The sequence below is a fragment of the Ailuropoda melanoleuca genome, chromosome 4 (genome assembly GCF_002007445.2).
Source record: "Ailuropoda melanoleuca isolate Jingjing chromosome 4, ASM200744v2, whole genome shotgun sequence".
Classification (NCBI taxonomy): Eukaryota; Metazoa; Chordata; class Mammalia; order Carnivora; family Ursidae; genus Ailuropoda; species Ailuropoda melanoleuca.
In genome coordinates, this window is record NC_048221.1 from 81,399,530 (window position 1) to 81,425,888 (window position 26,359).

The 26,359-nt window shown below is 35.4% G+C and overlaps 1 long non-coding RNA gene across 1 annotated transcript in view; it reads left to right on the forward strand.

Moving 5' to 3' along the window:
- Positions 1-26,359, forward strand: part of LOC117801779 — a 325,078-nt gene that overhangs the window by 278,020 nt on the left and 20,699 nt on the right. Inside the window, exon 5 of the long non-coding RNA XR_004624496.1 lies at positions 8,645-8,714. This is a non-coding gene — a long non-coding RNA (uncharacterized LOC117801779). The remainder of the gene's footprint in view (positions 1-8,644; positions 8,715-26,359) is intronic.

The window sequence follows — 26,359 nt, forward strand, 5'->3', positions numbered from 1 at the left end:
ATATTATCACTTTTAGTGTGCCATGACATGAAAAAAAAATTGGGAAGCACTAATATAGTTTAATTCTGCATACATCAGAAGCACTATAAACAGCACAAATTGCCACATGGTGTTGCTATATCCCTTGACTATAATTCCAAATAATGTATTTCCAGCTTTCTTCCATCTTCTCTCTACTATGGCACCACTGTTCAGCTTCTCCTCTTTGCCTTGGAGAACAGTAGATCCTCATAGATCCTTGGTTTTAATGGGGATCCAGTGTAAAAGGAGCTTATCAAATTCATCTAGAGAGCTATGAAATTATTATATCACAACACATATCACACTTTTAATATGTAATGTAAATAAATATAATAAAGTACCTAGTAAATGGGAAGAATATCCCAGGGTGATATTTGGAGGCATGACAGTAAGCAGCCAGAGATAAGCCTGCTATTTCCATTGACATTTGTGAATTCAGTTACTCTCGATGCATCTAAGTTTTAATGACAAATATAGAAAACTTTTCTGAATCAACTTTGAAGAGACTAATGATCAGTGTTCGTATCAGAAGGTTTTTGTAAATAATCTTTAAAAGAACTGTAGAAAGAATAAGTGAACTTCATTCACCTGAACAATTCAATTCAATTTAACAGGTATTTATTGACTGTTTATTAAGGGAACAGAGCATAGAATGTTCAAAAGCCTTGTCAGCATCATTTGCCAAACATATTTTGAATTGGATTAGAAAAGGAGTTGTATAATAAGTAGGACAATGACTTATTTTTCTCCCAGATATGTTCCATTTGAGAGGCATAAATAAGTTTAGTAAAATAAAATTGAAACCAGCCTTTTATTGCTTTCTAAAGATATTGTTATTTGCGTTTCATTTCCTTACAGAAATTGGTCCATAATTGTTTACACAATCTATGGCTTCCTCCGTTACATCACTTAAGACCTAGCCCTCCACAAAATGAAAATGTCAGGGTTGTTTTTGTGTAATTCCCTTCTTTAACTCTTCCAACAGTTAAGACCTTACTACCTAGGAGGTCTTTTCTAGCCAAACCATCTTTGAGATAAGGATACACTATTAGTCATTCATTCCTTAGTTGAGTTTAAGATAATGTAGTGGTTTTACCATTGACATTTATATTTTTTTATTTTAAAGATTTTAATTATTTGAGAGTGTGTGAGAGAGAGAGAGAGGGAACGAGCAGGGGGGAGGTGCATAGGAAGACACAGACTCCCCGCCAAGCAGGGAGCCCAACTCAGGGTTCTGTCCCAGGACCCTGGGATCATGACCTGAGCCGAAGGCAGATGCTTAATCAACTGAGCCACCCAGGTGCCCCGACATTTATATTTTAAAACCTATCTTTAAAAATGAAGGAATGTACTCTTTAAGGGACTTCACCTAAGTAAAAAATTACAAAATAAGAAAGGATATCTGGTAAAGAGCTTTCTTTGAATTTAAATTTCATGGCTATCTTGGCCCAACAATTCAGGAGGATAGAAAGGCGCATATTTACCCAAGAAGTTTCTGTTCAGAGGTTATTATTTAAGAGTAAAATATCAGAGTCTCTAAGTCTAAATGGTATTAAATTAAAACTTATGATAAATTTAAATATACATATTTCAATTAATGATATTTTTAATCTTCATAGGTTTTATTGAAAAGTTTGAAACATTGGTAATTGATTTTCTTACAAATAAAACGTGCTCATGAAAAAGTTCTGTAAGTTACCTTGTAAAAATTTGAAGGTAATAAAACACTCTTTCTGCCAAAAATTGTTTTCAAACCAGAAAAATCCTTCTTCAAACTGCTTTCAAACATTCCACGTATTTTGCTAACGCAAGGGAAATTATTCTTCCAGTAAATGCATTTTGATGAGACAGAAACCAGATACAGACATTATTATTTCCTAAAGCAGCATATTCCCAGGCTCTTCAAAAGATCCATGAGTTCATGATACACGGTAAGCTAGTTATTTGCACTAAAGACCCCAAGAACATTATAAAATACTTAATAATTTTCAGCCATGCAAATAAAATTAACTTGCTAATAGTTACTTACTAATCATTATGTCTCCACAAAAGAGTTGTAGAGTGAATAGAATACAAATTGATGGTGCCATGCTCTTTGGTAGGAGAAATAAAAGATAAATTTAGAGATAATCTGAAAATTAGCGGCACTATCATTCCGTTAATTTGGTACTTTAGAAAAATCAGATGCTAAGTAAATCTTGGATATTACTGAAGATTCAGGTGGTAGCTTTAATAATGTAGAGTTGTGGGGTTTTTTTTTTGTCTTCATAAATCTAGTGATTATATATCTGGTGATCTTTTAAATTCATGTACAGTTGAGACAGTCAGTCAGTTCTCAGATAGCTGGGAAATACCATTATTCATTGATTGAAAGTATTTCTCTCTCAGCAAATCTTAACTGCATGTCAACTACTGAACAATTGATTTCATCAATTACTTCCCAGTTGAAGGAAAATGTACATTTTTTATGCATTAGTCATCCAGTTAAGAAATCATTTTTTCCTTTCAAAGTTTCACTGTTTTTAGATGTGAGGTATATGATTCAGTTATTGAAGGTATATTTCCTTTTCAACACATTAGAAATAATAACCTTTAATTATTTTAAATACTTTAGGTGTTTTTTTTTAAGATTTTATTTATTTTATTTGACAGAGAGAGCACAAGCAGGGGAGAGGCAGGCAGAGGGAGAAGGAGAAGTAGGCTTCCTGCTAAGCAAGGAACCTGATACGGGTCTTGATCTCAGGACCCTGGAATCATGACCTGAGCCAAAGGCAGAAGCTTAACCAACTGAGCCACCCAGGCACCCAAATACTTTACCTAGGTTTTACAATGATTTTCCCAAAGATCTTTAACAACATACTCACTAAAACATGATTCTCCCCAATGACTTGTAAAAAATACTTATTCTGAGAATAGTGGAGAGCTTATCAAATTATTTGTGTGATTAAAAATATTTAGAGCACTTTTATTCAGATACTTGAGGCCAAGGTACTATATTGCCCTGAATTATCTTGATAGTAACCTTCTTAATTCTTATCAAGCAATAATCTACCTACATGCTGGGGTAAGTTATCTGTTACATAGATCAATATGTGTATATTTTGCTCTATAGTTTGTCTAAATCTAACAAATAGTATAAATCCTTCTTTTCATATATGGCAGGCATACATAGAAAATGTGTGTCATTCCCCAAAGCAATAATTGCATTAATTATTTTCTCTGTGATCATAAGAATAAGATATATAGAGTACTAGTGCTTTATACAATATGTATATATACATAACATCAAAATGAAGCAGATTAAGAAAATTCCTATTTGTGATTTATTTTTAAAAGATCATGCCCCCATGGTGTATGATCTTTCTTCAAACATGGTATATGTGTGTTTCGGTACTATCTCAATGCCACATTGAGTTTAATGTCGTCCCATTGATGTTACAAAATTACAGAACAATATAGTGCCACACATCACAGGTGTCTAGTGTCAAAAAAATGTTTAAATGTAAGGCCAGATATTGGTTTCCAAAGTTAAGACCAAGCTTAAACTATTAAGTCGTCCCTTCTGACCTGGAACCTGTCTGTGTTGAAAAGTATACGACTCAAGACCATCTCATTCAGTCAATTTCCATAAAAATACCAGGTGAGCACGACAATATGTGCCCAACTCTGAGATGGACTATTTGGCCTCAAACTGTCATAATAGAGAGAGAGAGACAGAGAATTGCATAACTAATTCATTTTACTTAGGAATTATATTTAGGGCACACACCTATGTAACTTGCTGTTGTTAACTCATGTAATCTCCAATATAATACGAGAAAGGTAATATAATTTTACAGATGGTTTGGGGGCACATGGGTGGCTCAGTCAGTTAAGTGTCTGCCTTTGGCTCAGGTCATGATCTCGGGGTCCTGGGATTGAGCCCCGCATTGGGCTCCCTGCTTGGCAGAGAGTCTGCTTCTCCCTCTCCCTCTGTGTGTGCTCTCTCTCTCTCTCTCTCTCGTGTGTGTCTGTTCTGTCCAATAAATAAATAAAATATTCTTAAAAAATAGTAATTTTACAGTGGCTTTAGTAATTTGTACTGAAGAGACTGCTAAGTAACAGAACTGGAATGTGAGTCCCGATTGTGCTGACTTCAGTCCAGCGTGGAGCTTATTGTGCTCCACTGCTTCACCGATACATCCCTGCTATGAAATGAGCCCTGAGAGCTCACGTAAAGCAACTTCTTTTTACTTGAACTGCCACACAAGAGGGGAGCATTTTTTGCAAAGAGGATGCTAGCTTCATCCTCCTCAGTATAAACAATTCAAAGTACCATTCAGGAGAGTGGAAGGCAGTTATGCTAAAGGATGGTCATAATCACGATAATAAGGCATTTATTTCCAGTAGGGCTTATTTACTTATGTGGAGTGTGTCCACTGGCCACATTTAAAACATGTAGGCACAGGGGCGCCTGGGTGGCACAGCGGTTAAGCGTCTGCCTTCGGCTCAGGGCGTGATCCTGGCGTTATGGGATCGAGCCCCACATCAGGCTCCTCTGCTATGAGCCTGCTTCTTCCTCTCCCACTCCCCCTGCTTGTGTTCCCTCTCTCACTGGCTGTCTCTATCTCTGTCAAATAAATAAAATCTTTAAAAAAATAAAAATAAAAATAAAACATGTAGGCACAGGTAAATCTTGACCACATGTGTGGTGTGGTCATATTCTTTTAGATACTGGGTAAAAATACTGAATAAGTAGATGGTAAGAGTTTCAGTCTTCATTTGGACAAGCTATGACCCAGAGCCTTGAAGTATAAAGTAGTAAAAAGTAAAGTATGTGTATATAGCACAGAGATAGGTGAAGGCACCCACCAGCCTGACATCACAGTATAGTTTAATTGCCAAACTAGGAGCAGGATTCATTTATCCAGCACTGAGATGCCTACAGTTCTTCAACCTCTTGTCCATCTATAAAATGCAAATTATATTATATAGCTATCTGTTTTTTATAGAGTCTGAGAAAATCAAATGAGACTCCAGAATTAAGATAATATTTGTATGTATCAGATACGCTTCCTTACAACGAATTGCTATACCTTTTGACAAAAAAGGAAAGAAAAGTTTACTTGAAGAGTACAAGGGAGTCAGATTTAGGACTGGGTCACTAAATACAAATACCGTTGTTTAATTGAGGGGAAAATGCTAATACAGAGGATGTCAACTTTATATGAATCTCTACAATGGAGGCATTGAAGTGTTTTTTGTTTTTGTTTTGTTTTGTTTTGTTTTTCAAACATTCATATTGTATCCCAAAAGGTTGTGATTTGTCTTCACTCATTGGTATTGAAAAAGTTGGGAATCAATCAGTGTGAACAAAGTGGTTCGGGATTATAGGAAATGTTCACATTTTCATTATTTGGGGGCAAGAACTGTATACAGTGACCCTGTTATTTTGGTGTTTGTCTTTAAATATGCTGTTGGATTTGCCTTGCTAGTATTTTGTTGATGAATTTTGCATCTATATTCATAAAGTATTTTGGTTTGGGGTTTTCTGGTGCTGTAAAATCTTTGACTGGCATTGGTGTTAGCATAATGCTGGCCTAGTAGAATGGATTACGGTGTTCCCTCCTCTTCTTTTTTGAAAGAATTTGAGAAGTATTGGCGTTAATTACTCTTTAAACATTCGGTAGAATTCACAAGTTAAGCTAGGCAGTCCTGGGTATTTCTTTGTTGGAAGATTTTTGATTGCTCACCCAAAATCTTTACTTGTTTTAGGTCTGTTGAGAGTTTCTGTTTCTTCTTGAATCAGCAGATGAACTGAATGTTTTGAGGATTCTGTTTAATCCATTTACGTTATCTAATTTATTGGCATACAGTTATACAATTGCCTGCTCAAATATGCTATCGAACCCCTCTAGCGAATATCTCATTTCAGTTATTTTACAGTTCAACTGGAGAATTTTTCTTGGTTTCTTTTTATAATTCCATTTATTAACAGTCTCATTTTGTTTGTATATTGGTTTCCTGGTTTATTTTAGTTCTTTATCCATGGTTTCCTTCAGCTCATTGATTTAAAGTCTTTGTAAAGTAAATCCAAAATCTGCTTCCATAGGGATGTTTCTGTCAGTTGCTTTATTCCTTTCCTTTAATTGACCATATTTTGCTTTTTTGTATGCTGTGTAATTTTTTGTTGAAAATAAGGCATTCAAATAATATAGTGTGGTAATTTTGGAAATCAGATTCTCCCCTTCCTCAGGGCTTGCTGTTCTTGATTGCTGAATGTTTAGCTTGGGTTTGCCAGTGTTTTGACTGAGATTTCCTTGAATACCAGAAGTCTTAACAAGAACAGCAACAACTAAGCCACTTCTTCCATGCTTTGTGAATTGGCCCTGGCTAAGACACTGTTTTAACACTTAGCCAGGCTGTTTACAACTCTGCCCCTGCCTTGCACTGAGAGTATAGATCAGGCAGTGGTGAAAGCTTAGTCTTTTCAGTTTTCTAAACATGTGCCCTGTCCTGAGTATGCTTTGTTGCTTTCTTCATTTCCTAGTACACTCAAATCCCTTGAATGTCCTCGATAATTAGCCAAAAAAACTGTTTTAGGTTCTTCCCCCCAGGCCTTAGAGGCCTCTTGTTTGTCTCAAGTGTAATCTTTTGCCCAAACAAATGTAGATTTTTTGATGCCTTGCAATGTTTTTAAGTGATACCCACAGCACTTTGTCCTTAAGCAGGTTCTGAGATAGACAAAACAGAGATGAGGGACTTGCATCAGTCCTTCGAGTACCCAGACTGCTTAGAACAAATACAATAATCTGCAAATAAGATTTGCTCTGCTCTCTCCAGATCCAAGGACCAGCGTCTGAGACTGGGAGCATGGGCTGTGATCTTCAGGACTGCCACAAAGCTGGGAAGGGGTTAGGGAAAGCACAGACAAAATATCCCAAAGATTTCCTACCATTTTTAAGTTAGATTTTTTTCTTGATTTAGCGTCTGTTTGATTGCTGTAAAGTTTTGACTGTTTCCAGTTTTGGCAAAGTTGGTTGAGATGGTTTTCTTTTTCTTTCTTTCTTTCTTTCTTTCTTCCTTCCTTCCTTCCTTCCTTCCTTCCTTCCTTCCTTCCTTCCTTTCTTTCTTTTTCTTTCTTTCTTTCTTTCTTTCTTTCTTTCTTTCTTTCTTTCTTTCTTTCTTCTTTCTTCTTTTTTCACTGTGTTTAGAGCTTCCTACTCTGTCATTTTGCTGATGTGTATTATTTCTACCAACATCTCAGTGAGAAAAATCTCCCTGGGACTTCCTGTTTATTGATCCCTCTATTTTATTCCTATCTACTAGTCTCCTGTTATATTTACTTCTCTCATTATCCAGATTCAGTTCCATATTACATCATTTTAACCATGCTTCCCCAATGTCCTAAATTCTCTTTCTGTATTTCCTTTCCGTGTTGTATTTCTTTGGCAAATGCCCAATGATGGATGAAACCAGGTCATTGCTTTCTCCTTTCCAAATGCGGGCTTCTCTCTCTGACAAGAATAGCACCTATCTGTTTGGAGTTGCTATTAATTCCTGGTCATTAACCTCAGCTGGGTTCCCAATACTACTCTGCTATCTCTCTGTGTGTCCCCTCAGTTTGCATCCTTATATCTACCTTTCACATTTTTCTTAACATCTCTTTTCTTCCTCCTTGTTCTAATCAGATTTCTTCTTTTTTTACTTCACAAAGAAAAAACATATTGCCAGATGACAAGCTCTTGACTTTTGGATACTAAATCCATAAACCAAATTACATTTGTGCCCATCATGTACTTCCCACTAATGAAATTAAAGAGGTTTCCCTTTTCTCATCCATCCTTTCTTCTTTATATCTTCTCAGCAGCTCTGACTCTGTAGTCTTATCTACTTAGTTTGCCGAAGCCAGATTGTGGTGGCTTGCAAAAACCGATGTGTGAGTTTTAAGGAATTTTAAAAATTAGCTGATGTCGATTTGGTAGGTGGAAATTGAACATGGTGGGAATATTTATCCCATGTAAATCACCAAATGCTATATAAATATGTGCTTAAAAAAACTTTCAGAGAGATGGATGTTAGACATTTGTCAGCACATCACTGCTTATCTTCTACCACTTCATTACATTTCATTCCAATTAACATATTTAAAGTGTTGGTCTCTCACAACCTAAAAACGGAAAACAAAAATACTAGCAAAAGCTTATGTCTCTCTCAGCTCGTATTGTATCTCTCCTCTCTCCTCTCCTTGGTAGTCATGAGTCTACAGTAAAATATATCCTCAATTTATAGCATAGTATACTGTACATGAAGGTGATAAATATTTTTGAATAAACATTCTTTGGGCCAGTGAGTTAGATATTTTCATTAGTACTGATTGAATTTTTTGGCAGCAGAGATTAAAAGCCTTAAAGATGCCCCCTGTTCTTTGACTTATTAATGGTATTTTGGCAAATCTATCACAAGGAAATAATCCATGTGTAACCAACACTCAACTTACATTATTTTTAATAGTAAAATGTCAGAAATAATGTAAATGTCCAACAATAGGGACATTTTTAAATGAATAATCCTGCATTCATGCAGTGTGTGAATATATAATCAGTGAAAATAAATTGATTATAACTTTAAGTATAATTTCTAGGAGAAAAAAACAGACTGAAAGGAAATTTGCTTCTGTGTTCGAATGGAGAAAGAACAAAAGCCCTAATGAGGTAAGAGAATATAAATTTTTATGGAGGGTAAAATCATAGAATTACTCTAATAACACAAAGAGATATTGTTATATTCAATTAATATAGCTTGATTAAGCTGCCTGATGGGTTTCTATGAGGTGAAAGTAGTACAACTTGCAATATATTAGCAAGGGGAATTAACCAAACTAAAATGTATATTGAATTAATTTTTCCTTTCCCCTAATGTGTCTGTCAGCTTGGCTGAGGAGCATAATACATTTCAAGATATCCTGTAGCAAAGTTTATAAAAACATCAATAATTTATTCTAAGAATACTTTAAAAATTAAGAATAAAATCGAATTAATTTGCCCATAGGGACATGATAAATAAATAAGCTTCTGCCTGCTAACTCAATTTATTTATCTTAGCACTGGGTTTGTAATTACTTTCAAGAAACTGTTTTATTTATTTTCATTAACTAAATTGAACAGTAAATATAATATTATCGCTAGCTCCAGGAAAATCTCTAAATACATTGATGAGATGTAAGAGTGAATTTGAATGAAGCATTACAAATACATGTGATCTTGAATAATCGTACAGCATTTGTTAGTTTTCAGTTACCACTCTTTAGATGATATTGTCATTAATTTATTTTACTATATGGAAAGGGTGGCACATTAAAAGCCTAATTCAGTGCTTAGCTTTTTCCTTTTAACTTTGAAATTATATCATTAAAATTACTTAGGAACTTATTTTAAGTGTTATTCAAGATGCCATCCATATTTCTAACAGCTTAATGAGATAGGGAAATAGTTAATTTTCTTTCTAAAATAGAAAAACAAAATGGATTATTCCAACTCCTTCACATGCACTCATTACTTAGCAAATGAGTAGCAGTGTTAGAAAAAATCTGCTTCTAACTCCAAGGACCTACTGTATATCTGTATCTATATATACATCTAGAAAGAGACAGATATAGATATATTTGATTTTCCTTTAAAAGGGAAACTAGCTTTATAACAGTGATATTTTAATACATTTCAGGTCTGTTGCAAAATTTAAGTGCCTTGAAATAACATACACATTGCATTGGAGATTGCCCAATTTCCATCAACTGTTCTTTCTTAGTAGCAGTTTGATTATCTGTTTTAGTACAGCACTGTGTCCAGTTTAAAAAAAAACACAAAACATCATTTCCCAGGTTCCTTTGCAGATAGGTGTAATGATGTGACCAAATTCTAGCAAATAAAAACGGAAGTTGTTGTGTGGGACTTCAGAAAAGCCAGAATGGTGGAGCAGGAAAGATTAAAGGGACTTGGTTTCCTGAGAAAGATGGGGCTGCAGTGCTGATCGTATTTTGTCTATGCCTGGGCTCACAGCAGAGGAGCCTGACGTGGGGCTTCGATCCCACAATGCCGGGATCACGCCCTGAGCCGAAGGCAGACGCTTAACCACTGTGCCACCCAGGCGCCCCTGCCTGGCTATTTTTTATGTGAAAAACTACCTTATTTAAGTCATTGTTTTAGGGACTTCTGTTATTAGTACTTGAATGAAATTTCTAACATACCCGGTCTATATGTTCTATATTCTCCCATTATTACTAGACCCATTTCTCTTTATTAATTTCTAACATACCCAGTTATGTTATATATTCTCCAGTTTCCCATTATTGCTCAACCTAATATTTAATGGATGTGCTATTTAAGCATTCATAAGTCATTTAGTTGTGTTATAGCTGTCTCTAAATAGCACAGAAACAACTGGATAAAAATGTGAAAAAGATCTTGCATTTGATTATAGTGAAAAACATTGGCACAACTCTATCTTTCTTCTAGAAGTAGCACCCTTGCCCCTCCTCTCCCACCTGCTTTTGGAGATCTGTTTCCATCTCAGCGAAATACCTCAGGAGGTGTCATCATGTTTAGTGACCCTACCTCTTCATCGTTCTCTGCTATTTATCCCCTCACCCAAACTGGGGCAATTATGGCAACCGTTCCTCCTGGTTTGTTCAGATAGTTAGCACAAAGCCACAAACAGAAGTCAGAATTTTTTTTAATGAAGTTTATTTGTTGGTACTAAGAGGGAACACTGCTTTTTCGTATCGAAGACTGCAAAATGTAATAGCTGTGACTCCAGTGTTTAAACAGAAATTGGTATAAGAGAGTGAATGGTATAGAACAGATAGAGTAACTCAACTAAGTCCAATAGCTTTTGGGTTTCAAAGACCAATTGTCCCAGAAGCCCTTGTTATTGTTTAGTTTGTATGAGTCAATAAGCCTCCCATTATACTAACTTTGTCTCATTTTAATTTCAGACATTTTGCAAATAAAAGTTCTGATCTATAAGCAGACAAGCTGACATATGTATCTTTATTGAAATAATTCAGTTGGTCTTGTGGTATTTGACACTGGGCAGCCAAAATATGCATGCTTCTTGTGTGTCTGTTCCAATAACCTTTTTGTAGACAACCTTTACCGACTTGTATGACTAACTTGAGACCTACATATATTCAAAATATGAATGTGAATATACTCAAAATACTCAAAATATGAATAAGGGACATTCATATCAAGTGTTTCAGAATTTCAAAAAAAATTTATACCTTGTTAGGTATAACAATTATACCTAATTATGCCTTGTTAGAGGATTATAAAAAAGACAGCCTTTTATTTAAATGAAAAATATTAAAATCATATATGATGTCAGAAAATTTATAATGTACTATAATGGTGCAACAGGTAAGAACACATCAGTACATTTTATCAGAAAGCAAAAGTAAGTTTAGGATTATTAGGATTTAAATATTTTATCTTCAAGCAATCCTGATTTCAGCCTTCTTTCTGAAACTCGGAGATTTGAGTTTCAGGATTACTCTTAAAACTTCAGAACATAATCTCTGTTATTCTAGACTCTCTGTGTATCTAAGGACTGGAAAAAGAATGTTCTAGTTGTTTATGTGAGTAATTCCTCAAGAAAGTTAATTATTAGATCCCATTTATCACAATTTTGCACTGCAGAAGTAGGGGAGTGAAACTTAAGTTATTATTTCTCTCCCGTAGTGTGTATTTTCTTTCCCATTCTTATTTAACCAATAACTGGCTAAGATTCATCCTTTTATGATGCATTAATCTAACTGTTGTTTTGGTACATGTATCTATCCAACAGAAGGGAACATTCTGAGGTTTTATATTTTTTTGAGTGTCAACCAAATTATTTTAGATAGGTTTTTTATTGTTGTTGTTTATATACTTTCTTACTTGTGCCCCCACTTTATTACAAAAGGGATATGAATGACATATAAATATGTATAAAATGTAGAAACACAAAGGAAGTTTAAATAAGTAAGAAAACAAATGAAGAATAAATTAGATTAAACAAGTGCCCTGAAACCATAGTGTGAGTAGTTCCCAGCATCCATGCGATCAACTTAAGTGCACTTACAAGGAGCAACACATATATTTGGCTATACATTTTTGGAAATCCTACACAAGGAGGGAAAAATAATTCATTATTAAATATTTAGCACTTATACCCACGTTGTCCAGTAGCATAGCCATTGGCCACATGAGATTTAGATACTTGAAATGTGGCTCGTTCAAATTAAAACACACTTCGAATTTCAAAGACTTAGAATGAAAAAAAAGAATGTAAATATCTCAATTTTTATAGAGCTTACATATTTAATGAAATATTTTGGATATACTGGGTTAAATAAAATAGATTATTAAAATTAACTCTACCTGTTCCTATTCACTTTTCTTAGACTGGCTACTAAGATATTTATAAAATTACATATATGGCTTGCAGCTGTGGCTTTTACTGTATTTCTTTGGGACAGCACTGGTATAGGCAGTAAAATAATTTCATTACTTCAGTAAAGCAGCACTATTCCTAATACAGGTACTCTTCACTTTACATGGCTCTGATATGCATGGATTTCAGTTTCTGTTGTTTTAGCTTAGTTAACTAATATTGGCCCTCCAACAACATGATCCAAATTTTAGTTTCCATGTTATATTAACTGTGAGTTGCTGCATAAAGTACATATTTCATGGCTATATATATATTTCACAAATATTTATGCACATGATAATCAGTGACCGTTCATGGCACTTCCTTCAGAGTCTCTTGGTGATTGGTTACTGCACATTTATTATTCAGTCAACATGCACAGACAGTAAAGCATGTAGCTGTGTTGCCTCTGGTCTCCAAATGACAAGCCCTGTGACGCTTCACAAAAATAGATAATCAAAAGAGACTAGGCCAACAAAGATGAAGCTGCAATAAGCAAAAACTGGTAACTCTGGAAGTGAAAATTTAATTACAAAGTATGTGGAGTCATAAAAGAAAAAGCTGACTCTAGAAATGTTGGTTGAGAAATCTAGATATGTAGTCAGAGGAGCTGAGTGATGGCTGACTTGTAGATTTAAATGGGAATAGTTGTGATAATAAGGATTCAGAGGAAGTGACACTGTTAAGACTTTATGTTCATGGAATTTTCTGAAATTATTCTATAACATTGAAAGCATGAAGAGGATAAAATGTTGGAAACTCATGCAAACTTAGAAAAGAATATGGTAAATTGCTAGGCATAGAGAACGTGTCTGCTTCCTATCCTAAGTGATGAGGCATGATGAAGGCAAGTCCTGTTCAAACTGCTTTTGATGAGTTTTTGTAAAGAAATAAAACACTTTAATTCTCAGTGTTTCTAATGATGTCAATTATAGTCTACTTAATAAATACTGGTCTTACTATTTTTAAATTCTCTATGCATTTATCCCTAAGAGTAAGAGAATTTTAATGTTTTGACCAAAAGTTAGAGGTTACAGAACAATAGAAACATCTTTTTATTGATTATTCATAGAGCTTTGCATAGTGTTAGCTATAATAGTCATTTTTATGGTCCTACAGTGAGGTGAAGTGAGGACTACCTGTATTAAGATCAAAGAAATATTTCCTGAGGCTTCTCATAGAGAGGTTATTATTTAACCCAGTGAAAGTGTCTTAAATCCTTAGAGCAAAGTCAATGACAAGATTTACTGGATTGCTTTTTGTAACACCAGTAGTCCTCAGTGGCATCAAGAGAACAAGAGAGTTCTCTGATGGGACATTGTGATGAGAGCTAAGGGGTAGCTCACCGATCATTTCTCTTAATCCACTGCTAGATTGAAGAATGGACTACCAATTCTTAAGGCAAATTTTTATTAACATAGTTTCTTTCTAATCTGAAAAGGGGGAGCAGCAGAGAGTTTGGGATTATATTCTAAAGGAAATATCTCTGCTGGGGACATTTTGTGTTATCAGTTAAGTAACAAAGGGTCTTATGTTTTAACGATCAGCAGAATAATACAATTATCAATTAGATTAGCTATTAAATCAGTTAGAGGGATAGTGATGGTTATAAAAGGTATATATATATTCTGAGAACTGACCTTTTACTTCAGTTTTCCTTTCTTGGTTTGAGAAATCCAGTCAGCCAAGGAAGATTTGGTGTCAAGACCACAGAGTAGATCTGTGGGTACTGCACGTGTTTGTTTTTGTTTGCTCTGCATCCCAGTGAGGATCCCTTTAGTATTGATGAAACTAAGCACTGTGTGGAGTACTTATGGTTTCAGTCTACCTCTTTTTTTTCCATAGAAAATTATTATACCACAGCATGTTAGATCACGTATGAAAGTAATCTACTTTCCCTTCCCATTAATTTTTTTCCCTTTATCTTCCTTATTTAGTTTATGGCAGATTTTCAATTTTTAATATTTTGACATAAATTTACCCATAGGATCCTCACAGGGACAATGTGAGGTAGGGCAGGCGTTTTTATTTCCCTTGATGACATGAAGGAAATGAGACCCTCGGGAAGGGGTGACTATCTGTGAAGTCCATGAGAGTGTACCAGGCTGATTGCCAATCACCTGCAGCTTACTAGGGGCCTGAGCTGTTTTCTCTGAAATCCATCATAGGAATGTTAAGGAAGGCTCATTCCTAGGTAACTTGAGGCTCCTCCAAGTAGCTGACATTGATTTGAGGACTCCTGCATGCCTGTTTAGTCCTCCCTGGACTGCCAGACAGTCTAGGACATGTCCACTTAATTTTTCCTTCTCTCTCCTTAACGCTGGGTCACACTTGCATCATGGTCTAGTGGCTATCTCAGCCTTTCCCGCCTCTGCCTTATTTCCTTTCCTGCAGGCATTTCCACTAATAAAATTAGATCAGGGAGAGCTATTGCTGGCTTTCAGAAACACAAGAAATGCAAACAAACGATGCTGGAGATTTCAGCTTCCTGTATCAGCAAAATACAGCATTTGCAAGAGCTAACAGGGAAGCGATTGAAACTCTGTCATCCTGTATCTATCCCCACATCTACCTTTTGGAAGAGAATAATGGCTTCTTTCCTCCTTGCAAATTTCTTAACTAGAACCTTTCAGGCAAAGGAGCCTGGAAAATGGGATCTAGTTCCTGTTGTGTAGGGGAGAGCATAGAACACAGGGGTTGGTGTTGAGGACCTATACATGGTGTCCAGCATTGATAGAAACAATTCAAGAAAGAAGTGTTGCTAAAAACCAGATTTTCTTGGCTAGCCGTTTTACTGAATCCATTGCATTTCTTCTGTGCCATTTTAAGTTGTAGATATTATTCTTTAAACTTTACTCAGGGTCAGACATCGAAAGCCCTGAAAATACCATCATTCTAGGGTTCTGCTTCACTCCTTCTGTTACCTGGATGTTTCTCTTGCAGTCTTTCACATTCACTCTTTTCTAGCTTCCATATCCTCTGCAATTGACTATTGTGCTAAGATGTAGTAGTAGATGGGTTTAGAGAGAGCAGAACATCTAGCCGCTTCTTTATCACTTTGAAGGCAAGAAGACTTTATTTTTCTAACTTGTCTTCATGTTTTACTAACTTTTTTTTCTGGGCTGTGAAATAGTGGTAATGAATACTTAAACATTTAATCTTCTACTGATAGCTCAGTTAACTTCTTCAAGGGAAAAAAATCTGAGTGTGGTCTGATAAAAAACCAAGATACTTTGCATTTTTTTCTTTTTATCACATCCTTAGCATGACTCTCCTGTGGAAGGATTTGTTAATCATTGAACATGTACCATCTTTAAGTCATTTTTAATTCTAGACTCTGAGAAGAGTGGTGAATAAGACAAAAATATTCCCCTGCTCTTATGAAACTTTCATTTCTAGTGACAAGAGCCATCAATAAATGGTTAAATAAATTAAATGAAAAAAGAACGATGATTTCAGACAAAAGTAAAATCTGTGAATGAAATAAAACAACGGAGTATGAAAGAATGGATAGCTGGGTGTGGGCACAGCATGCTTCTGAATACCTATCTAAAGCATTGCATTTATTTGGGAACTGGAAGAAAACGTTTCCAGCTACCTAGGGCTGGCACATTCTAGGCAGAGAAAGCAGCATGTGCAAACATCTTGATGCAAATTTCCTGGGAGAAAAAAATATGATATGTTCAGTAATACAGAAGGCCAATATGGCTATCTCATAAAGGAATAAGGGAGAGTTAAGAGGGTTATGAAAGATGAATTTGAAAAAACAAGCCAGAAACTATAGTGTTCTGTAGCTATGTTGAATTTGTATTTTATTCTAAGAGCAAGTGTATATCATTGTAGCAGTGAAAACACAAGTGTTACATGCTCTGGTTTGTATATTTTAAATAAAAAATGGGACTAAAATAAGTGAACCTTGTTTTTTTATCAAGCCTTATTCTATGTAATTGCTACATTTTAAAACATATTAATTTTCCATTATCCTTAAAACAATATAATGATCATTTTATCATGGGTTTTGGTTGTATTATTTTTATGAATACATATAATACTCTGACACAAAATTAGGTAAAAATCTGATATATTTTTATTGATACATAGTTTTTGGTTTCCAAAAGTGTACTAAAATTAGAAGACTATGACAATAGAGTTTAATTGTTGCTTATACACTGCTTAAATATTGCAGATTTATTGATTACTTGTCCTGGAAGTCTCACTAGAGATCCAGACTGACTCAAGTCCTATACAAATAATCTTTGTAAGAAAAAAAATTACAAAGTGATAAGAGGTAGAGAAGGGGGAGAGTGTAATAGTGAAGGGAAGGGAGTAAGCATTATGTGAAGAAATCCATCAGATAACATTACAGAGTTCAGCACCGGAAATTACTTGCATTAGCCTGCTGGAGCATTCGTGTTAGAGGGAGGAATATAAGCTTTATTTTCAACTTTACAGTTCTCATAATAAAAAACCTCTCCACCCCCACAGAATGAACCCCAGCCAAGAACATGAGGAGATAAACTCTTCAAAAGCTTTTGAGCCAGTTATTAGAATGAAAGACTAAGGGTCATGAACTTTGATCCCTGTTCCCCCATGGTGGACAGCACTCCTTTTGCTACCTCTAGCAGTCAGTCCATCTTGCTGTACTCATGTGCACTCAGCAACAGTTTCTGTGCTCAAAAGTACTTTTTTCTAGCACATTGTACAGAACAGGTCAACACATGAAAAGTTTTGAGTTCCTCTAGGGGAAGATAAATAACAAATATTAACATCCTTTTTTCCGAGATTAAGAAGCAAAGTTGGCAGGCAGACATTTGTGATGCTGTTAACTATGGAAGCTCTTTCTTCCTGAGCTGAATGAAACTTTCATTTAATGACTTCATTTTCACACTTCCTTTTCCTATATTCTTTCAAAAATATTTTTTAATTCATTCAATCATTTAGAATTGTTGAACGTCTACGTCAGGCAATTTGTTTTCAACATTAAGTGAGTTGTGTATAGATTAAGTTGATGTTAGGTGTGTATGTGTTTGTGAGTTTGTGAGTGCTGGTATATTTATTATCAGGGTAATATATTTACCAACTTATTTTCTATAACAGTGTGTTAAGAAATAGATAAAGTACTGTATAATAGAGCTATTTGATGAGAAAGAATACATTGCTTACACCAATTGCATTTTGATTTGGAGCAAGAATAAAATTCTATTTAGTTTCATTTAAAAAAATGATTATTGTATGGACTACAAAGCTTACTGTCTTGTATAGCATTTTATTAAATATAAGCGCACATTAATTTTTTTTCCAAATGTGTACTGCCCCATTCCATTATCATGTTTTATCTCATTGGACACCTATAGAATAAATGAAAGGAGATACCATTGATTCCACTAGCAGAGACAGCATATATACAACTGGATAGAAATCTCAAGTCATTAAAACATTTCTCACTGAAAATATAACTTAAAATCCTTGCTCATAGCCCATATGATGTTCTTATTCTTTATTGTCCAAAGTCATACTTTTTTTAAAATTGAATATTTAACTAGGGGTCTTTTCTACTTTGAGGATATAATCTCTGAGACCAGTTATTTGATTTCTTGTGTCAACTTTGCTTCTTCCTTTAAAATATAACTAATAATGCTTGCCATCAGTCTGCCTTAAACCATGTAGGTTTTCTTCTTAAAAGAAAGGATTAATGGTATGCTTTACTTCAGGGATTCCTAAAAATTTTATTAACTACCTATACCCAAACCTGGCTGTGACCCAAGGTGTCTGCCAAAATTATTTTTGCTAAATGAACCCATGGCTTCTATGTCATGGAAACAGTTCAGTCCTCGTCTGGATACTGCATAGTCCAGCCACCAAAGGGAAGGGTAGAAGTCCTGTCAGCAGCACAGGCATGGGACTGATACCATTCCACATTCTTTCCTTACAGTCACTCCTCTTAGGAGGAAGGGTCTATCTGTGCCCTTAAAGATACTGAATCCCTAAATAATGGCATCATCACTGACCCAGGTTCCAGGGGTCGGAAGCTGTGAGCTACACACTCATGACTTCCCCATAATCTTTTCTCTCCCAGCATAAAAGGACACACATTTTGGTCTTCCTACATGTGCACCACTGGTTTTCATCTTTGGGTAATATTTATATGTAAACTGTTCTAGCCTCACTCCATCATCCAACTGTTCTTTCAGAAAAGCTCAAGTAGCTATATTGTAGGATTTTCCCCCTTCTTAATTAGCATAAGAAAGATCATTAGAATTTGTTTAAAACAAAACCTCTAGAAATTAACATAACTTACTACAAAAAGAGAAAATTAGTTTAAACATTCAGAACTTGGTGACTTGAGCATTGGTATTTTCATTTTATCTCAAAAGATGAATTAGACTGAGCTTGAAAGGAAGCCTCGTGGAGCAGTAGATTAAAAGGCAGAATTCTCAGAGAACATTGACAATTTTTTAATGATGGCTTTAAAAGAAAGCACAACATTATTTCTGACCAAAACTTCTGATTCTTATTTACACATGTCCCACATAGAAGCAGAACTTCCAGAATTTATGTGTATGTGAAACACAAAATATGCTTTAAAAATGATTTTTAAAATGCAGCATACAGTTATTAAACTTTATATGACCTACATGGTACAGGTGTCCTTAAAAGCACTGCAGAGCCAGAATGGGGCAAAAGCTTTTGATTGCTCCTGCATTTGTTTAATTTTAAATATCATGTGCCCTTAAATTCAGTCATGAAGAACAAATATAGGGTGTTGTTAATGGAGGGTGTTTGGGATGGCACAGTAAGTTCATGTTTGATGCTCTCTTTTAAAAACACAAAGCAATCTTGATTAGAATTTTAGGGAAAATTAAGAAGACATAACTGAGCTCAAAGCAAGGATTAACTTCTCTAGAGTTCAGAAATAAAAGGAGAAACAAAGCAGTGGATGATGCTGAATCTGTACTTAACTGGGCAGGAGCTTTTTCCCAATAGGTAATGAGACCTAAAGTCCTGCATGTCAGGTCTGACACAGGACCACACTCCTTGTTTGCATCCGTAGCTGAGATAGATTCCCCAAATGCGTGAACTTTAAAAATGATAGTGTTATTTTTCACCTAATATCTACAGCTTTAAAGTAAGCAGTGAATCTAGGGAAGAGAAGAGCAAATGCATACTTCTGGTGATGAAAAACAAAATCAAGTCACTCTTTGACTCAGCAAATTGACCTATGATTTCTCCCATGAAACAACAAGGGAGAAGCTTTGGAATACCACAATAAGAATTGGTTATAGACTTCTGGGGAAGATGGCAGAGTAAGAGGATTCTAAGCTCACCTCATTTCAGATACAACTGAATAACATGGACACCAGTGTAACAAACCCAGAAAATGACCCAAAGACTGGCAGAACAGACTTTCCATAGTTAAATATAGAGAAGATGCTGCACTGAAAAGGGTAGGAAGGATGAGGATGTGATCTGGAACTAAAGGAACCCATGGACCTGTGGGGCAGTTGGCAGGAGGCATATATGCAGTGGGAGTGGAGAGAGGAGAGAAAAAGGCCCTCACATGCAACCCAGGCACAGGGAAACCATATGGGGAAGATGAATCCCTGTAATATATGGTTTTGAAAACCGGAGGGGGCTAATTTTGTGAGTTCTTACAGTCAGTGGAACTTAAAACCTAGAACTTAAAAAATCAGTGGGCTCTGCTCTGGGAGAGCCAGGAGGTAGAAAGAAAACTGACTGAGTCCCTGCCCTTAAAAAGACAACATCACAAACAGCCCTGCAGAGATACAGCACAGAAACAGCTATTTGAAAAATGCATGGGGTATACAGGAGGGAGATTTGTTTAATAATCTCGCAGAATGTGTTGGAAAGGCAGGGATTGTTGGGAGACTTTCCAAGAATAAAAGATCTGGCAATAAAAGATCCCTACCCCACTCCCGAGCCTAGATACCCAGACACCTGTGGGAGACAGCACAGCAGCAACACTTTTCGTCTGATTATGTATATTCTACACTTTACCCTGACACTCATCTGCAGTTCTGCGTCCTCCAACCTGGCCAGCCTCAGAGGGATATCTGGATGGCTGCAGGTCCTTTCCTATAGTGAATTTGCACATATCTTCCTGGAACCACACCCTTCCCCCCCATGCACTCCTGTAGATTCACCCCCTCCAGTCCTATGGCAGCAGTTTTCTAAGGCAGCTCCACGTTGCCTCCCATAGCAGAACCGCACCAACCTTGGTAACACTGCACAGCCCATTCTGCATTCTCCAGAAGACCTGCCCCCTCCAATTCACCCTTGGCTGGGGCCCATCCAAAACTTTTTCATAAGCCTAACAGTGTGCAAGCAGCCCTGGTAGGGGGCCAGCACCATTCCAAAGTGATTCCTGCCCTTGAGAGAGGGGAAGATAACCACACACACCAATTTGACTGCTGCCCCGGCAGCAGGCTAAGGGCAAACATGTGGTCTGACTATCTCCCACCCACCAACAAAAAGTTCTCAGGGGACAACACAAGGAGTGTGCCCTATATTTGTGTAATACTGCATCTCTGGAAAACACCTGGTCTAACTTAACCCAAATTGAAAGTGGCCCCAGACTGACCCACTAACAAGAAAGGTACCAAACTCTGCTCCCAACAGACAAAGAGAACCATTATAGATGAAGAACTGGACTGATGACAAAAGCAGTTAAGCCACAAGTAGGGCACATGCGGCAGACATAGGAGATACACTTGAAGTGTCAGGTTCTAGTAACAGGGGACAGTGCACTGTAGACCACTACAGGACCTCTTCTTCATAAAGTCACTACTTTCAATAGCAGAAGATATAGCTGACTTTCCTAACAAATAGAAACAGACACATATAAATTCATCACTAACAGCCCTACAAGAAGTGTTAAAGGGGACTCTGAATGAGAGAAAGAATGTAAGTAGGAGTAAGAACAATAGGAAACCACAAAAGCAGTAAAATTAAGAATATCAATAAAAATCAGTCAAGGGTACCAAAACCAGATAAAGACACTATCAAAAAAAAAAAAAAAAAGAGGAAGAAGAAGTAGAAAATGACAACAACTACAGGCCAATATCTCTGATGACTATAGATGTAAAAATCCTCAACAAAATATTAGCAAACTGAATCCAACAATACATTAAAAAAAATCATTCACCATGATCAAGTGGAATTTATTCCTGGGATATAGGGTGGTTCAATATTTGCAATTCAATCAGTATTATACATCACATCAACGAGAAAAAGGATAAAAAACATATGATCATTTCAATAGATGTAGAAAAGCATTTGACAAAATATAACATCCATTCATGACAAAAACCCTCAGCAAAGAAGTTTTAGAGGTATTATACCTCAACATATTGAAGTCCATTTATGAAAAACCCACAACTAACATCATACTCAGTGTTGAAAAACTTTCAAGAGAGTGCTGCTTTTCTTTCAAGAGAGCTTTTCCCCTAAGATAAGGAACAAGATAAGGATGTCCAGTCTCACCACTTTTATTCAACATGGAATTGGAAGTCCTAGCCACAGTGAGCAGATAAGAAAAAGAAATAAAAGGCATCCACATTGTTAAGGAAGAAGTAAAATTTTCAGTGTTTGCAGATGATGTAATACTATATATAGAAAACTCCAAAGAGTTTTCTCCACCAAAAAACTGCTAGAATAGATAAATGAATTTAATAAGGTTTCAGAAAACAAAATCAATATACAGATATCTATTACATTTATATACAACAGAAATAGAAATTCAGAAAACAACCCCATTTTCAATTACACCAAAGCAAAAACAAAAACCTAGGAATAAACTTAACCAAGGAGGTAAAAAACCTATTCTCTGAAAATTATAACACACTGATGAAAGAAACTGAAAATGACACAAACAAGTGGAAAGATATTTCACATTCATGGTTTGGAAGAATAAGTATTGTCAAAATGTATATAATGCCAAAAGCAATCTACAGATTCAATGCAATATCAAAATATCAACAGCTCTTTTTACTGAAATAGAAGAAATAATCCTAAAATTTGTGTGGAACCACAAAAAAACCTTAAAAACCCAAAGCAATCCTGAAAAAGAACAAAACTGGAGGTATTATAATCCCAGATTTCAAGATGTACTACAAAGCAGTAGTGCTCAAAACAGTATGGTACTGACACAAAAATAGATACATAGATGAAGAGAGCAGAATAGAGAACCCAGAGATAAAAATGTGATTAAATAGTCAGTTAATCTTCGACAGAGGAGGCAAAAATGTGCAATGGGAGAAAGACAGTCTCTTCAACAAATGGTGCTGGGAAAACTGGATGGCCAAATGCAAAAGAATGAAACTGGACCACTTTCTTACACCATACACAAAAATAAGTGCAAAATGGATTAAGGACCAAATGTGAGGCCTGAAACCATAAAAATTCTCCAGAGATCACAGGAAGTAATTCATCTGACATCAGCTGTAGCAACATCTTTCTAGATATGTCTTCTGAGGCAAGGGAAACAAAAGTAAAAATAAGCTATTGGGACTTCATCAAAATAAAAAGCTTCTGCACAGAAAAGAAAAAAACCAACAAAATTAAAAGACAACCTAAATGGGAGAAGATATTTGCAAATGACATGTGAAATAAGGAGTTAGTATCTGAAATATATAAAGAACTTATACTACTCAACACCAAAAAACAAGTAATCCAGTTAAATGAGAAGAAGACATGAAGAGACATTTCTCTAAAGTAGACATGCAAATGGCCAACAGACACATGAAAAGATGTTCAACATCCCTAATCATCAGGTAGATGCAAAACAAAGCTACAATGAAATATCACCTCACACCTGTCAGAATGGCGAAAATCAAAAACCCAAGAAACAACAATGTTGGCAAGGATTTGTATAAAAAGGAACCATTGTGCACTGTTGGTGGGAATGCAAATTGGTACAGCCACTATGGAAAACAGTGTGGAGGTTCCTCAAAGGACTAAAAATAGAACTATCATATGATCCAGTTATTCTGCTACTGGTATTTACCCCCCAAATGTGAGAACACTAATTTGGAAAGATATATGCACTCTTATGTTTATTGCAGCATTTTTTACAATAGCAAATTACGGAAGTGGCCCAAATATGCATTGATAGATGGATGGGTAAAGAAGTGATATGTATACACAATTGAATATTACTCAGCCAGAAAAAGGGATGAAATCTTGCCATTTGCAATGACATAGATGGAATTAGAGAATATTATACTAGTGAAATAAGTCAGTCAGAGAAAGACAAATACTGTATGATGTCACTCATATTTGGAATTTAAGAAACAAATGAGCAAAGGTTAAAAAAGAGAGGAAAAGCAAGAAACAGACTCTTAATTATAGAGAATAAACTGATAGTTACCAGAGGGGAGTTGGGTGGGGCGATGCATAAAATAAATGATGGATATTAAAGAATACACTTACATTGAGCACAGAGTGATGTATAGAGTTGTTGAATCACTATATTGTACACCTGAAACTAATATAACACTGTACATTAATTAATTGTAATTGAAATAAAAATATTTAATTTAAAAAAGAAAGAAATTTAGTTGTAAAAGGGGGGAAGTAAGGAATGAGACTACTGATTACTAGTGAGGTTGAGCACAATTTCCAATGTTTATTTTTCATTTAGGTTTCCATTTATGTGACTTACCCAATATTAATTGTCAATTTCATAAATAAATTTTCTGATTTTGACTACTGTCTGCATTTCTGATGTGAATTTTTTTATATTGCCGAATTCAGTTTACAAGTAGTTTACTTAAAATGCTTAAATTCATGCTTATAAATGGAGTTCATATACAATTTACTTTCTTGAATTGGCACTGTTTGATTTTAGTATTTATATTAATCTAATTTGAGCTCCACACTATTGCTCAAATACTGTTCTTTTTTTCTGTGTATCCATTTTGACCTCCTGTCACTCTCATTAGCATGTTTCATAACTACTCTTCCACATTCCTGCTTTTATTTATTGTCTTCATTCTGAGTGATGTACTAAATATTTATCTTCTAATTTATTCATTCTCCAGCTGTGACTAACCTAATGATTATCTTATTTTTATTAACTTTATTTTTTTTAAAGTTTGCTTTTTTTATTATTTTAGAGAGGGAGAGAGAACATGCAGTGGGGAGGAGCAGAAAGGGAGAGAGAGTCTTAAGCAGACTCCTTGCCTAGCATGGAGCCCGACATGGAGTTCCATCTCACAACCCTCAGATCATGACCTGACTCAAAAGCAAGAGTCCAATGCTTAACTGACTGTGCCATCCATGCACCCCATATTACCTTTTTTTTGTTTTAATTGGAGATTATATCTTCATATATAAACATACTGTCTCCTAAAACAAATCTAATCTGGGGCAAATTTAAATTCAGATTATTGATTTTGTTGGCTTTCTTTTCTTTTGGAATTTAACTATTTATCCTTGACTTCGAAATTTATTTTGGAATCTTGGTGTTTGCTTAATTTTGAGTAGTAAGGTTTTATTGTCCTCTCATGTCTTCTCTTTTTTCCCTGCCTTCCTCTCATCACTTATCATAGTTGCCCACTTTCAGCCCTCAGTGTTCCGCTGCCTACAGCCAGTTGTTATTTATATATATACATATATGTGTGTATGTGTATATATATATATATTTTATTTTAACTCCAGTATAATTAACGTACAGTGTTATATTAGTTACAGTGTACAATATAGTGATTCAGCAATTCTATACACCGCCCAGTGCTCATTACGACAAGTGTACTCTTTAATTCTCATCACCTATTTCACCTACCTCCCGCCTTTCCTCTCTGGTAACCATCAGTTTGTTCTCTTATAGTTAAGAGTCTGTTTCTGGGTTTGTCTCTTTCTCTCTCTTTTCTTTTGCTTGTTTTGTTTCTTAAATTCTATATGAGTGAAATCTTATGGTATTTATCTTTCTCTGGCTGACTTTTTCACTTAGTATTATAATCTCTAGCTTTATCCATGTTGTTGCAAATAGCAACATTCCATTCCTTTTTGTGGCTGAATATATTCCATTTTATATATATACCATATGTTTTTTTATCCATTCATCAATCAATGAAAACTTGGGTGTAGACACTTGGGCTGCTTCCATTATTTGGCTTCTTTTTGCCTTATTGGAGTAGCTAGAATTTACAGTACTATGTTGAATATGAGTGGTGAAAGTAGAATCTCTTCATTTGTCCTAATGTTAGGAAGAAATAATAATATAAATATTAGCTCTTTTGTTAAGGTCCCACTGGTCCCCGAGACACTGTTATTTTCTTTTTTCATTTCTTGTTCAAATTGAGTATATTTTATTGAACTGTTCTCTAGTTCACTGATTCTGTCTTCTGTCATATCTAATCTATTGAGCCCATACATTGAGTGTTTTTTTTGGTTATTATATTATTCTGTTTTATAATTCCCATTTTCAGTCATAATAGCAAAGAATTAGAAACTACCCAAATGTTCAGCAGGCAAATGGTTAAACATGTTGTGGTACATCCATATTATGAAGTACTACACATCAATGAGAAGGAACTAATTTTGATACATACAGCAATTTTGATATATTTCCAGGAATGATGGTAAGTGAAAAAAGTCCATCTCAAAATATTGTATGAAAATATGTATACAATATTATTGATATAAAAGTAATTATAGACTCAGAGATCAGTGGTTGCCAGAGTGGGAGCTATGACTATAAACTGGTGGTAGGGAGGAATCTGTGTATTAGAACTATTTTTATCTTGACTTGGTGGTGTTCAACCAAATCTACACATGTGATAAAATCGCATAGAACTAAATATAACCACATAAAGCAAGGTTTAGACTATATCTAGGAAAATAGAAGGCATGTTAATCTAAAACCTAT